At 39.5% G+C, this 14,417-nt stretch overlaps 1 pseudogene; it reads left to right on the top strand.

Annotated features, from left to right (window-relative positions):
• Window positions 1-5,801: 5,801 nt before the first annotated feature.
• On the top strand, window positions 5,802-6,792 carry LOC114610123 (annotated as a pseudogene).
• The last annotated feature ends 7,625 nt before the right edge of the window (window positions 6,793-14,417 follow it).

Below are 14,417 nucleotides of genomic sequence, written 5' to 3'. Positions count from 1 at the left end.
AAAATTCTTAAGTAATGAGACTCAAAATATAAGTTCTTACAGACTCCAATGCTCATTACTGTGAAATTATTTTTTTATTCTCTTGATGTCATTGTCATCTTGCAGGTTTACGGCTTCCATCTGCTATTGCAGGCCTAGTCCTGGAAGTTTCTAGCATTTGCGTAATCTTATCTAGTCCTAGAATGTTTTCAGCCTCTAAGACTTACTGCTAAATAAATTTACCTTTTCTAGTTCTTTCTGAGCTCTGGATGGCTGGTTCAACTCAGTTGTTCTGGCTCAAACTCCTCTTCAATCTGGTTGGATCAAATCTGGCTTCCCTCTCTTGAACTCTGCTGCGTTGCTCTCATACTAACTGAATTGGCCTCACACTAACTTTGGCAATATGTTCTCATCTACTGGCTCCTTCTCTGTCTCATTCTGTCTTCACCTATGTCTAGCTTGTTCTCTCTTCAACTTGTCTCTGTAAAACTGTCCAAGTAAAGCTGCCTCCTTCCTCTCCCAGCACCCTGCTTTGCTCTGCCCAGCCCCCTAAGTAACTTACCTTTCCTCTTTCTGAGAGCTGGGTACATCCTATTCTGTCAAATCTTTCTCTGATTTATCTCTTTGCCTGACACTCAGACATCACTTTCAAGCCTGGGTGATTCCGTCCACAAACTAAATTCAGCTTCATTGTTTAGCATTAAAGTTATGTATTAAAAGTATGTCTGTATTCCAGCCAGAGAGATAAAAGATCTGTCCTAAGTGATGAGTTATATCACAACCTAAAACATTCTTTTTTCAGTAAAGAACACAATCTTGGGGTTCACAGTGTGATCTAATATTCTGCAGCACATCACATAATTTAGTCTGCTACAATCATAAGATTGAATGGCGAAAAGAAAATCTCAGACTAAATGTTGCCAATGATCACCGACATACTTGACATAACAGTGAGAATTTCAAAGCTATTTAAATAAATTATTGATTTTGGCATAAAAATAAAAATATGTATCAAAAAAGACTAGATTTAAAAAATTATCTTAATTCCTAAAGCATACTATGATGCATTAATATATATTTAGTTGAAAAATACATGCGATATATGATTACTAAGTATTTATATTATTTATACATTATATATTTTCAGTAATATTCATATATTTTCATGTTATTTTCACATATATTACTTTAATATAATATTTATAAAGTAATAGAATGCTTATTATAAGAGAACATCTCTCTCTCACATTCTACCTTATGTTTTGAAACAGAGTCTCTCACTAAACTTGGTACTCACAAGCAAGCTTGAGGGATTTACTTTTATCCACTACTCAGCACACAGAAAGAAGGTAAATGCTATATTCAGACGGAATTCAAACCAAGGTCTTATGCTTACACAGTAAGCATTGATGAAACATCTCCTTGGCATCACGCCTCGTTAAATGTCTACTTGCTTTCCTTATTATATTTGTATTATTTGAAACAATTTTAAAATTTAAACATATTTTGATTTTATTCTTCCCCTAAACTATGTCTTTCCAGAATCTCTCTCTCTCCCTACTCATCCATCTTTTAGTTCTTTTTCAAAAAACAAACAAAAATTCAATACAACAACAAAACCTCCAAACCAAGAAAAAGTAATACAATCAAAAAGGAAAAAGAAAACAAGACAAAGTAAAAAGACAAACAAGAAAACCCCCACCAAACATAACCAAATAAAAATACTGTGAAATCCATTGTCTGTTGATCAGTTACTCACATGGGGCCTCTCCTAGAATGGTTGACATACCCAGTGTCTTTCAAGTCGAGAAAACTGATTTTCCCTCTCCCAGCAGGCATCAGTGACAACAGTTCAGTTGTTAACCTTTGTCCTATTGGCTAGGGTTTCAGATAGCAACGTAAAATATAAAATATAATAAGATAAAGCAAAAATTATCAAATCAAGTTGGAAAAGACAAACAAACAGAATGAAAAGAATCCCAGAAGGTACAATATTCAGAGATCTATTCATTCATACACTCAGAAATCTCTTAAAAACACTAGTACCTCAGCTTTCATACTCTCTTTGTTTGGCTTTTATTTGTAAAATTTTGACACCAGACTAACAGACCCATACAAATGAGCAGCTCAAAGGAAGTGCACCTATTTTCTCAAATTTGTCAGTAGCTTTGAGAGTATGAATAAAATATTTTCTCCTAGTTCAACAAATACATGGACAGGTCCTTTACATTCACATATCATAGTCCTAAACAACTGAGGTTTACAAAATGTAATGAGATACATTACCAGATGCAGATAAAAAACATCTGAGTACACTTACTATAATGTCCCTGCTTCCTAGAAGGTGACATTCTACTAAGTGGCTTAAGTAGCATTACTAGTTCATTTCACCTTGTGACAATTACAGTAACAATGCTGAAAGAGAGTCATTATCATCTTACAAGAATGATGGCCATCAATAAATTTCAAGGGACGTTTAGACCTTGATGCCCTTCCTATCATCCTTTTGATGAATTCTCTTGGAAAAGTAGGTAAATAAGAATGTGTTATGACAAATGTTTTGTCCCTAGCAGTTGAGCAACTATGCTGAACTAAATTTTCATTTATGAAAACCCATCTTCGTTTTTATTAGAGGCAATGGAGTCCCCATCGGGTGCTGGGGCATACCAGTGGAAAAATAATGAGTATGGTTCAAGGGAGATCACACAGGGACACTACACCAAATTAGCAAAAGAGGGTGGAGCAACTTGAAAGAATCATACCCACAGAGTGTCTCTGGATAAGCACAACCTTTACTCAGTGGTTCTGGTTGAAAATTAATATTGGCCTACAGAACTAAATAAACATTGGCTTTTCTTCTGCCTCTATCACTCATGTGTTGCTTGATTTAGGGTATTTTTTTTAAGGAGCTATAGTCTGTTTTTCTCTATTATGACTTAATGGCATCAACCTAGAAGTTTTACAGAATTAAATAAACAACACATTTAAAGTTGTTTTCAGGATTTCTGACATGGAAAGGTCTGCAGAAAGTTTATGTTTGTATTTTTGAACTTCCTCTAGCCTTTAGATTGATGAGGTCTGAGTTTTGAAAGCTGTGCACTAAGTAAAACACATGACAATGGTGATGCTTAAGAAAATACCAGAGTGTGTTATCAACGAGCAGCGCTATGCTGTTTTAGCTAGCCAGTATTTTTGTGTGCATCATCTCAGTACTTTTCAGTGATAGATTCTATTTATTAGTGTTGGCTGTTTGACTCCCTGGCAGTGGACTCAGAAATTTTTATATTAACTGCAAGATAGAAAGGAAATTTTTCAATGTAGCTGAAAAGTTTTAAGGAGACTGCTATAAAATACCAGAAAAAGTCAGTCATAAATTAATATAGGTCATTTTAAGTCTCAATATTTTGCATCAAAAAACTGCATGGCAGGCAGGAAGGAGTGATCTAGGCTACAGTCTGCCGAAGGGTAGGTCAGAGGGATTTCACTGTGATCTGTGCGATTCAGACCTGCAGCCTCAGTCAGCCTTATAGAGACTATCTCTAAACTTCAATCCTTGTTTTGCAGCAAACATCATAAAATATGTATTCTTTCCCGATAATCAGCCAGAAGTAGTCTCTCTGCACTCATCTTATGATTTCTAAATCTCTGCATTTACATGATTCCCAGGATTGTCTGAAACATTTTTAATCAAAGATAGATTACAAAGAATAAAATCTGACCATACTGAGTCAAGAAACTGTTCAATGAGGGCTAATCCTCCAAGTCCTTCTAATTGTGGAATTGATCTCTATCGTAAATCTGCATGAATTCTGATATTTCAATGACTTTATTAATATGCTCTAGAATGAGTCTTAGTTTGTTGAACCTTTATCTTCAAAATATCAGAAGAAATATGCCTACCTATAACACATATAAACTAAAATTACTAGTAACTGGAGACTTTTAGACTGCCATGTCAAAATGGAGCTGAAAGGTTAAAGAGTTCTTAACTATTTTTCTCTCTTTGACAAGTCACATCTGCTATTTTGTGCAAAGATTTATTTTTTTTAAAAAAAGTACTATACCACTTAGCTTTATCACAATTGGAAACACCTCTAGTTGCTCTGTGAGTTGGCAGTGCATACCAAATAGATATATATTGGAAATAATAAAAATATTTAAAGTAAAAAGAAAATGACAGACTCACATTGTCCAACAATACTGGGCGTATGTCAATAATTAAATTTAAATTAATTAAAATTATGCAAAGTAGAAAATTCAGTTCACCGGGAACCCTAATGTCATATCAAATTCTCACTAGCACAATTTTTCAGGTTTAGAACTCATTTAGTATTACAAAAGAGGTCATTGAGTGATACAGTAAGATTATGAACAGTGATGTTCATTATATTGTATTCTAGTCTATACTTTTCAGTTTTTAGGAGATAGTCAGATAATGGCAATGACACATTCAGCAAAGTATTCTAAGCAGTGTTATCAATGGGTGACATAGGAATAAATGCTTGGCAAAAAAGAAAAAAAGAAAGGTGAGGAGAAAGGGAAAAAGGAAGGAGAAAGATAGTTGCCAAAATGGGACAATGGGTAAAAGTGCTTGCTTTTAAAGCTTGATAACCTGTGTTTAATCCATGTGACTCACATGGTAGGAGAGACTGGTTGGCCTCTAACTTGTACAAGTGCACCATGGTGTACATACCTCTGCAAAATTTCTCTCTCTCTCTCTCTCTCTCTCTCTCTCTCTCTCTCTCTCACACACACACACACACACACACACACACACACACACACACACACAGACACACAGAGAGAAAGAGAGAGAGGGAGAGAGAGAGAGAGAGAGAGAGAGAGAGAGAGAGAGAGAGAGAGAGAGGAGAGAGAGAAGGAGGAGGGAGGAGGGAGGAGAAGAATAGAGAGAAATGAAAGACAGAGCCACAGGACAGAGAGGGAAAAATGAAAGACAGACAGACAGACAGACAGACACACACACACACACACACACACACAGAGAGAGAGAGAGAGAGAGAGAGAGAGAGAGAGAGAGAGAGAGAGAGAGAGAGAATTGAAGAATTCAGAGAAAAGAAAGGAAGGAGGCTGCTTCATGTGTGCAGGTCTTTTGTCCACATAGGACCACACTGAACTGTGATCATAAACAATGACAGTTCCTTTCCACCTCAGAATGATGTTCCCTTCCCTAGGATTAAATTTTATTGACTTCTACTATGTAGCCACATCATAAGAAAAAATCATAAGGAAGTTAGTTTTCTTACCTTGTAAACTCTCATAGCCATGTCATGGACAGTGATTTTGTGTTACAATTTATATTATATTAAAATAACCAATTGACAGGGTGAATGATTTCCTATTTCTTTATATTACATAAACAAGACCTAAATAATCATTGATATCCTACTGGATATCAACACAGGCTTGGTATAAATTAGCACCTCAGGGAGACTCATATCAAGGTTCTGGTAAGCTTCTAACCTTCATAGCTACAGAAGACACAGTCCTCTACTACAATTAATTTCCCTTCCATTATTTTTTAAAAATTTTATTGATTCTTAGTGAATTTCACATTGTGAACACCAATTCCACTCATCTCTCCATTCCCTCGGACCCACTCTCCACCCTTGCCACCTCTCCCAAAAAAAGAAAAAAAAAAATGCGGGCCTGTTGTGCGCAGGTGCACTGTGTCTCCGTTTCCCTCCCTCAGCCCCAGCCCCCTCCCCCCTTTCCCCTTCACGAAGCCGGCTCGCTCAGGGTGTGCTGCTGGGCGAGGAGACAGGACGCAGGAGGCAGAGGCGCCCTCTCACCCCTGGAACACCATGTACCGTCCGAGCCCGGGGGCCGCCCGGTGCCTCAGGCCCTGCCTCTACGCCTACCAGGACCAGCTCTTTCCTCGGCCTCTACCATTCCCACCCCTTGGGCCCCACTCCACTCCATCGACTTCTCCATCTTTTCCTCTTCACTGGTCACTACCACCCCCACATCCTCCTACCTACCCTCTTCCCCAGATTATCCAACCACCTCTCTCGCAGGTCCAGGCTCTCAACTAGTTGAGTACAGTTCTTCCTCTGAGAAAGAGGGAGGAGGGACCAGGACCGGAGCTACACAGTGTTTGCCTGGATGGGTTTAGGAACCTTTTTGAGGGACCTCCTTGCCCCTGTCCTGGGGCTGTGATACCTTTCCAAGCCCCTGGAACTCCCCATCCTTCCCCCAGCACTCCATCAGGAGATCAGAGCATGGAGGAACACCTGGCTGTCATCCATGAGAGACTAAGACAAGAGCTTCCTACCCTCTTCCTTCACTCCCGTGACTACACTATCTATTCAATGGATGTGGAATTCATCAATGAGATCCTGAACATTCGTACCAAGGGACGGACATTTTACGTTATGTCCCTGACCCTTTGCCGCTTCCTGGCTTGGAACTATTTGCACAGCTTCAGTTGGAGATTTTACAGCTGACCCGACACCCTGAGAACTGGACCCTACAAGCCCACTGGCGTCTCATAGGTCTGCCCATACACATGCTCTTCCTGCGTTTCTACAGGCATGATAAAGAGGATCTTTACCGGACTTTTGATGCCTTTTCCACCTTCTACCTGAATTCCAGTGGCCTCATCTGTAGCCATCACCTGGACAAGCTGATGCCTTCACACTCACCGTCAACGCCTGTGAAAAAGCTGCTGGTGGGAGCCCTGGTGGCCCTGGGGCTGTCGGAACCAGAGCCCAGCTTAGACCTGTGCTCCAAGGCCTGATCCAGGCATGGGTGAAGGCTGCACTGAAGACTGCTACGCACAAAAGGAGGTGGAGGTGGAAGAGAATGTCCAGAGCCAGCAGCCACCCTCCATTATCCTTCCCATCATGCTGTGTAATTTAACTTGTAAATAATAAAGCTTAAACACTGACATAAAAAAGAAAAAGAAAAAAAGTCTCATTGTGGAAGCTGTAATGTGTCAGAATGTGTCCCATAGTATACACTTTTGTTCACATTTCTTTGCTTGGAAACGTTTATTGCAATGAGTTCTTGGTCTAGTTCAATACCCATGCTATCATCGGTACCCCTCTCTGATACCCTATTGTTGCCTGTGTGAAGATCCTGGCACTTTGGATCCATAGGACTGGGACTTTCACACACCCTAGTAGGTCATAGATGGGGTAGGTGTTGCAGTTGGGCTGATTCAAAGCACTGGATCTGTGCCTGAGATATATCTGAGTTGGGCAGCCTGATAGTTCTCCCATACCCACACCAACAATGCAATTTCTCTTGCGCTGCCCTGGTTTGCTCTTCCAGTACCTGATCCATCAGGAATCAGAGCCAGCTCTCTTGATCTCAGGCTCTTTATGGCGCTTACCTGCAGTCTCTGCAATCAGGGCCAGCTCTCCCAACTACCTCAGTAAAGTACTGTGCAGCTCGTGATGGACAAAGCCAGTTCTCCCACTGTCATGTTCCTTCTCTCTGCCTGCCATAGATCACAAGGAATGAGGGAGGGGAGAAGGGTATCTCTCCTTCATCCAAGCCACCACATAAGAGACTAGAGGCAGGACTTGCTTTCTGGTACTCATGTCCTTGGGGCTCACTTACCTGAAAGCCCCATGTCCAGAGAGAACTCTACTGTGGTTCTCAGGTAAGGTGCAGGGCTGCTCTCCACTCTCACAAGTGCTGCAGCAGGTGAGGGATTAGGAAAGTTCTATACCTCTATGACCATGGGGTCAGCTTTCCCACATGTCATAGAAGGCAAGGGGTGAGATTTGGGGAGGGCAGCTCTCTCTCACTGCTGACACATGGCTAACAAGTTGCAAGGCCAGCTTTCCAATGCTCACACCCTCAGGAACAGCTTCCCAGCGTTCCTGCCATCAAGGCCAGCTCTCCTGAGCTGCCAAATGAGGTGCAGGGCCAGCTCTCCTGAGTGCTGCAACAGATGAGGGACAGTTACAGCTCTCCTATTCTAATGACCCAGGAGGCATCAGCTGTCCAGTCCCTACAAGTGTCAAGGGAAAAAGGGAGGGGAGAGGATCTCTCCTTCATCTAATCCACTTAACAGCAGACTAGAGGCAAGAACTTATCTCCCATGCTCATACTTGGGGTCAGCTCCTGTGAAACTCTTACAACAGCTCTACTGTCCCTCCTGGGTGGTGTGCAGTCCTGCCATCCTACATACTGCAGCTGGTTAAAGGGGGAGCCAGCTCTCCTGCTCTCATGCTCCCAGGGCCAACTCTCCCACATTACTCATGCAAGGGGTAGAACCAGCTCTATACAGCCATTGCACATCAATATATTCTCAGGCAGCAGCCCAGACTAGATATATATATGCCTGTCCTTTAGTGGCAACAGACCTCTGTTGCTACAGGACCATGGACCAAGATGTGGTTCCCAGTGACCATGCAGTCCAGGATCCCACTATAGTCACAGGTGGTATCAGCAGGTACTCACATCAGACTGTTCCTTATTACTCTCTAGTTTCTAGTCCTGCCTCTCTTCATTGTGTCCACATCCATCTGCTTCTCTTTCTCTTCCACTCCTCCACCTTTTGCTTGCTCCTCTTTGTGGCATCCAGTGTTTCTGGGTGCCTAAGGCCATCTCAGGAATGGTTTGAGGAGTGCTATGCCCTACATATGCATTATGGCACCAGGGAGACATCATCTGGGACATGGTTTGTTCCCCCAGGCTTTTGCAGTGCTGGACTGATATTTATCTGGGCTATTCTCTGTCTGTGTCCCATTGTCCCAGACCAGTTGTCATCTCAGGCTCACTTCTTGCCTGGGTCTGCCCATGTGACTCCATGTGAGGCAGCCTTGTCTTGGGTTGACTCCTGCCTGAAGCCACCATCCTAGGCAGGGTTCATATTAATTTTTATACCCGCTTAGTTATCCTACAATCCTAATGTATCTGAGGTTAAAAATCTGTTTCTAGAACTTGAGAAAATATTAGAAAATATAAAAAAAAGACAAAGGACATCCTTATGTGCAATGCTATGCCTACACTACAAAGAAGATTACAGAAAAAATGTTTTAAAATATTGCTCCTTAAAGTGTGTTGGTAGGTAGATGGCTTGCTTAGGAGTAATTTTTACATCAGGGACAAACTTTGATGTAAATTAACATTGTTTTTTAATCTGGCCCTTTATTTTTTCTGGTTAATTGTTTTCGCTCCCTTTACCCTCCTTTCTCATTCCTAACCATAGCCAGTTTCTGCAGCTTTTTATTAGTGATATAGAGTTCTTATATCGTTTCAGCAGTACTGCTTTTGATTTGGGAACTTCAATTGTTCCACAAGCTCAAAAATCTTACTGGTTTTTGAGGTAATTTAATAATTTACTGTGAGAATTTCCTTTTCTAACTCTGTGAAGAATTGAGTTGGGATTTTAATGGGGATTGCATTGAATCTGTAGATTGCTTTTGGCAAGATGGCCATTTTTATTATATTAATCCTGCCAATCCATGAGCATGGGAGATCTTTCCATCTTCTGAGATCTTCTTCAATTTCTTTCTTCAGAGACTTGAAGTTCTTGTCATACAGGTCTTTCACTTGCTTGGTTAGATTCACACCAAGGTATTTTATATTATTTGCAACTATTGTGAAGGGTGTCATTTCCCTAATTTCTTTTTCAGTCTGTTTATCTTTCATGTAGAGGAAGGCTACTGATTTGTTTGAGTTGATTTTATAACCAGCCACTTTGCTGAAGTTGTTTATCAGGTTTAGGAGTTCTCTGGTGGAAGTTTCAAATTCATATGGAATAACAAAAAACCCAGGATAGCGAAAACTATTCTCAACAATAAAAGAACTTCTGGAGGAATTACCATCCCTGACCTCAAGCTGTACTACAGAGCAATAGTGATAAAAACTACCTGGTATTGGTACAGAGACAGGCAGGAAGATCAATGGAATAGAATTGAAGACCCAGAAATGAACCCACACTCCTATGGTCACTTGATCTTTGACAAAGGAGCTAAAACTGTCCAGTGGAAAAAGGACAGCATTTTCAACAAATGGTGCTGGTTCAACTGGAAGACAACATGTAGAAGAATGAAAATTGATCCATTCTTATCCCCTTGTACAAAGCTCAAGTCTATGTGGATAAAGGACCTCCACATAAAACCAGATACACTGAAACTAATAGAAGAGAAGGTGGGGAAAAGCCTCGAATACTTGGGCACAGGGGAAAAGTTCCTGAACAGAACTCCAATGGCATATGCTCTAAGATCGAGAATTGACAAATGGGACTTCATAAAATTGCAAAGTTTCTGTAAGGCAAAGGACACTGTCAATAGGACAAAACGACAACCAACAAATTGGGAAAAGATCTTTAGCAATCCTTCATCTGATAGAGGGCTAATATCCAATATATACAAAGAACTCAAGAAATTAGACTCCAGACAACCAAATTACCCTATTAAAAAATGGGGTATAGAGCTTAACAAAGAATTTTCAACGGAAGAAACTCGAATGGCCGAGAAGCATCTAAAGAAATGTTCAGCATCCTTAGTCGTCAGGGAAATGCAAATCAAAACAACCCTGAGATTCCATCTCACACCAGTCAGAATGGCTAAGATTAAAAACTCAGGTGATAGTAGATGCTGGCGAGGGTGTGGAGAAAGAGGAACACTCCTACATTGTTGGTGGGACTGCAAGATGGTGCAACCACTTTGGAAATCAGTCTGGCGGTTCCTCAGAAAATTGGACATAGCATTACCCGAGGATCCAGCTATACCACTCCTAGGCATATACCCAGAAGATGCTCGAACATATAACAAGGACATATGCTCAACTATGTTCATAGCAGCCTTATTTATAATAGCCAGGAGCTGGAAAGAACCCAGATGTCCTTCAACTGAGGAATGGATTCAAAAAATGTGGTATATTTACACAATGGAGTATTACTCAGCTATTAAAAACAATGAATTTGAGAGGTTCCTAGGTAAATGGATGGAACTAGAAATTATCATCCTGAGTGAGGTAAGCCAATCACAAAAGAAGACACATGGTATTCACTCACTGATTATTGGATATTAGCCTAGAACCTTGAAATGCCCAAGATGCAACTCACAGGCCACATGAAGTCCATAAAGAAGGAAGACCAAGTGAGGGTGATTCGGTCCTTCTTAGAAGGAGCAACAAAATACTCAAGGGAGCAAATATGGAGACAAAGTGAGGGACAGAAACTGAAGGAGGGGCCGTCTCAAGACCACCCCACCTGAGTATCTATCCCATGTGCAATCACCAAAGGTAGATGCTGATGTGGAAGACAGGAAGTGCATGTTGATAAGAGCCTGATATGGATATCTCCTCAGAGGCCTTCAAGAGTCAGACATATTCAGAGGCAGATGCTCACAACTAGCCATTGAACTGATCATGGGGTTCTCAATAGAGGAGTTAGAGTGAAGACTGAAGGAGCTGAAAGGGTTTGTGGCACCATGAGGAGAGCAACAATGCCAACCAACCACAGCTCCCAGGGTCTAAACCACCAGCCTGGGAGCACTTAGTGGGGGATCCAGGGCTTCAGCTGAATATGTAAAAGTGGAGGGCCCTGCTGGGCATAGGCGGAAGAAGAGAACCTTGACCTCATGAAGGCTGGATGCCCCAGGGGGTGGGAATTTTGAGGGTGGGGAGGTGGGAGTGGGGGGGTGTAGATAGAGGTTACATCCACAGAGAAGAAGGAGGAGGGGCGAGGGGATTGGGGGTTCCGAGGGGGTGGTGGGGGATGGGGTAAGGGGACAACATAGGAAATGTAAATAAATCATCCAATAAAAAAAAAAAAGAAAAAAAAATTTACTGTGAGATGAGATTTGTTCCTTCTACATGATATTTAAATTCTCATTTTTGTCTTGAATTCTAAGAGATCATAAGATCTTCAGAATTGTTAGAATTGAGGTTCTTTCTACTTTGAATGCATTGATATTAGGTAATTTTATTGCTACTATGTTGTTGACCTGCCATAAGATTGATCTTTTTTCAAGTTTACAATCCAGTGAAGTTTAGTATATTCAAAAAGATTTGGAACCATTTGCACTGTTTATTGTTGTGGTGAATATTAATTGGAGTGCCTATCCTACCTTTAATCATTCAATTCTCAATTAAAAGACACAAAATCTTTATATTTTTAATAAGCATTGAAGCACTAGATCTGGGCAAATATCAACCCTGTAATCTATTTTGCCTACCTTCCTGTCAATAGCTCCATGATATAATTTGCCAGGTTCTGCCTGAGTAGCTCTTACTCCAACTAGCCAGTCTTCATAGCCATGTTCTCATGCTTACCTACCCCATGACATCTGCTTCTCTCTCTTCACCTCTCTCCCATAGTTTCTACCTCAAACTCCAAGCCCATGAACTGAAGCCTTGTCTACATCTCTTCTGCCCAGCTACAGACTGTAGGCATCTTTATTCAACCAATAGTATTAAATTAAGGGAAAAGTTACATAGCATCATTTGGTGTATGTGAGGATCTTCTCATCTTTGGGGGAAACCAGATCTTCAAGGCCAGTATTTAGCATTGCAATACCTAGCAACAGTCCAAACCTAAACAGTTTATAATGAAACAGTTATACTACCCTGAAATGACCATGACAAACATCTTATTCTAATCTCTCTTCATTCTTTAGCAACTGCTAATCTACATATATTTGCAACAATTTTGTAGTCTGGAGAATTCATATAAATAAGAGTCATATATCACATGATACTTTGTGTCTGGCTCATACTATGTCCCCATAGCTGTATCGATATTCATTCTGTATTGAAGTTGAACAGTGCTGCATTTGCACTAATGTTATTCTCTCACTGCTTGTCCTTCAAGTTGTTTTTAATTTAGCTATTACAGATAACTTGTCATGTGTAGTTATATACTGAACCTGTATTCATTTCTTGGAATGTATTCCTAGGAGTTACATTTATGGATCGGGTAGTAATTTTTGTTTACATTTTTAGGAACCACTCAACTATCATTAAAAGAATTTGAATAGCTCAATCTGTTGACATACTTAAGAGTTTATATTGTCCTTTAAATTCATATGAACATAGAGATGCTGAAGATGTAACAGAAGTCATATAAAAGCTTTTAAGGAATGAAATTTCAAAAATGTATTGGTAGTAACGGCTCTTACCTTCTTTGAAGTAAAAATGAAAAATATAAAGCTATCCCCCCAAATTTATGACTATGTTCCTCAAAGCAGTCAGATTTCTGACTAACAATACAAAATGGGTGAGTAGAGGTGCTAAAACCAGAAGAATGTGGTTTCTGAGTCTCAGAGCTGTGTAGCACCCCAGACCACACTGCTCCCAGAGCCCTATGTGAAAACACAGCTTCCATTGTTCAGACCCTACTTATGAAGATTGGTATAACAAATATTTTATTCTATGAGTAAATCAATAAGTATATATACAATTTATTTATTAAACTAAAAATTATTTTGTTATTCAATAGTGATAGATGTGAAATCCCACTTCTTTAGGTTTATATTTTCATTAACCTGATGATATTGAGCATTGTTTTCAGGTACCTGTTGGTCTCTTCCATATCTTCTATGCAGTAATAATGTTAATACTCAGCAAATCCTAGTTGTTCTATAAGGTTGCCTAGACCTTGTATATCCAACTAAAAAATATATATTACAGACTAGCTTTATATCTATAGTTGGAAATAGATTAAAAGTAAAGACAATCAAATTATCAAACAAACTGAAAATGATGGTTCATGTAAATAGAAACAAGAGGAGAGCAAGAGTGGCTAAATCAGAAGAAATAGATCCTTAGAAAAAGTTTAGAAAACACAAAGAACACTGAAAAGTAATACGAGTTTCTATGTTGCATAAAATCTTAACAGTTACAAACAATTACATCTAATGTTATGCCATCAAAATATATGAAGCAAAACTAACAAATGAAAGGAAAAATAGATAATCTTACAAAATAGTTGGAAACTTCAATATGTCATTCTCAATAATGTTTAAAAATACTTGATATTAAAAAGTTTAAGTGAGAAACTAGAGAGCTTAAAAATATAAAGGGGTAACCAGACCCAAGATGCAAGTTCAGGGTACCCGTTTCAATGACAATAGCATTTTTATCATTCTAAGTACTCCTGGGACATTTTGCAAGAGAAGTCATATTCTACAAATCTATGTAGATTCAGTAGAACTAAAAAGATAAATTCCATAGAAATACCTTAGAAATACCTTCTCCAAGTACAACATAATGAGGTTAGAAAGGAATAATAATGTAAAACTGTAATTTTCATAAAGTTATACAAATTAAACACTGACCAAAAATAAAGAAAAAATCAGGCAAGATTTAGAGAAAGATGAAAATGAAAATATAGACATTTTGAGATATAACAAAAGCATTGTTAAACTAATAATTTAATATTTTGTATCATAAAAGGAAGCAAGAACACCCACCTTCAAATTTCTAAATTAACAATGTTAAGAACTAGAAAAAGA

Source organism: Grammomys surdaster, unplaced genomic scaffold (genome assembly GCF_004785775.1).
Source record: "Grammomys surdaster isolate TR1022 unplaced genomic scaffold, NIH_TR_1.0 126029, whole genome shotgun sequence".
Classification (NCBI taxonomy): domain Eukaryota; kingdom Metazoa; phylum Chordata; class Mammalia; order Rodentia; family Muridae; genus Grammomys; species Grammomys surdaster.
This window is presented reverse-complemented; position numbering and strand designations above follow the sequence as displayed.